Here is a 1,713-nt window from a genome sequence, read left to right on the forward strand (position 1 = left end):
TTTAAGGCTGTGAGTTGATCCAGAGGAAGGCAAAAACCACCTTGAGGTATGAGCCAATTGTCCTCAAGTTGGAAAAATTCCTTCCTGACCCCAAATATGGCGATCAGAGCAAGTCCCAGGATCAAAGCCGACAACTACACCTATCTGTATGTGCATACTCGTGTCTATGTATGTATCTGTATCTACACTTGTGTCTAATCTGGTGTGGTGTGGGCTACTTACCCGCCCTGTGCCAAGGTCTTACTAGTAACCAGGAGTTCAGGGATAATAGTCACTCGGGCTATTTTTCCTGAACTCGCCAGTTACCAATCAAGCACAGGCCTCTCCTGGGGGTGTAGAGGGTCTTCAGGAGAGGATGATGTCCGATGCCAGCTGGAGGATGTGAAGGTTCAGGGTAGCTGATGGTAGCATGCAGGATACAGATGGTCGAGAGAGGATGTTGTTGGTAAGCCGAGCTCTTCTACAGCAGCAGAGTCGCGGGTTCAGGGGACAGTTGGCGCGGGCTGAGCCTACAAGACATAAGAGAGAGAATTGTTAGTTTTACCAGTTGTGGATACAAACAAGTGAACTGCTGTAACATGACAACTTTTATCAGGATCTGATTTGTATCTGATTTACAAAAAAGTTGTTTTCTGCAACTGTGTCTTTACTATGAGTTATTAACAGTTATGTGATTGTGGAAGACATAATGGAGGCCATATTGCTTGTTAACCAGATATATCAAAATCTCAGAAGGGGATGACTCAAAGGGGAAAAAGTCAAATCATTTGGCACAAGCCCGGCTGCTCTGTTGCAGTGTATGAATGGTAGATGTCCTGTGTGTATAGGAATGTATTGTTGTATACATAGGTATGTGTAGGTGTACAGATATAACTTACCAGATGGTTGTGGCTTCCTTCACAATCGGATTCTTCTCATCATCCTAGGAAGAAGCAGAAACATAGTTATTAGAGACGAAATAAAAATGTAGCTGAGGAGGAAAAAGACTGCGGACCAGGCATGGTGACATGAAGCAGGATTATTATATGACCTCCAGTGCTGTTTGACACAAGAAGAACAATGATGATCAACACAGAGGTCTGCCTGAAGAACATCATCCCTAGAGGAGGAAGATCTTACCGGGTCCAGCTTGGTGAAGTGTACGAGAATCCGTCCATGGGGTGAAGGGGTGTCTTATCCTCCAGCCATAGCATGTCCCGATTTTCCAGAATTTCCCTGAATGGTTTGAATGGCGGTCGTGATTAGAGATGAGCGAACGTACTCGGATAGGCACTACTCGTCCGAGTAATGTGCCTTATCCGAGTACCGCTGTACTCGTGCAGAAAGATTCGGGACGCGCTGCGGAGCGGGGAGCTGCAGGGGAGAGCGGGGAGGAACGGAGGGGAGATCTTTCTCTCCTTCTCTCCCGGCCGCTCTGCCCCGCTCCCCGCTGCGACTCACCTGTCAGCAGCGGAGCGCCCCGAATCTTTCTGCATGAGTACAGCGGTACTCGGATAAGGCACATTACTCGGACGAGTAGTGCCTATCCGAGTACGTTCGCTCATCTCTAGTCGTGATCTCTTCAGTTCCAGCACCTCTCAATCAATGGTGTCGAAGAAATGGTGACCTCGGATGTTCCTGTAGACACCCAGCCTCTCTTCAGGCTTCTTACGTAGCAGTCTCTCCAGAAGATGTTTCACATCAGCATCAAGCCAAGGTGGGAATTTTGGCTCC

General features: G+C 47.9%; 1 long non-coding RNA gene across 1 annotated transcript; it reads right to left on the reverse strand.

The window, feature by feature from the left end:
* Positions 1–215: 215 nt before the first annotated feature.
* On the reverse strand, positions 216–1,238 carry LOC136619946 (uncharacterized). Its single transcript, XR_010791092.1, has 3 exons — positions 1,120–1,238; positions 879–922; positions 216–509 (listed from the first exon to the last, which is right to left on the reverse strand). It is a non-coding gene; the product is annotated as an uncharacterized lncRNA (long non-coding RNA).
* Positions 1,239–1,713: the final 475 nt, after the last annotated feature.

The sequence above is a fragment of the Eleutherodactylus coqui genome, chromosome 3 (genome assembly GCF_035609145.1).
Source record: "Eleutherodactylus coqui strain aEleCoq1 chromosome 3, aEleCoq1.hap1, whole genome shotgun sequence".
NCBI classification, from domain to species: Eukaryota; Metazoa; Chordata; class Amphibia; order Anura; family Eleutherodactylidae; genus Eleutherodactylus; species Eleutherodactylus coqui.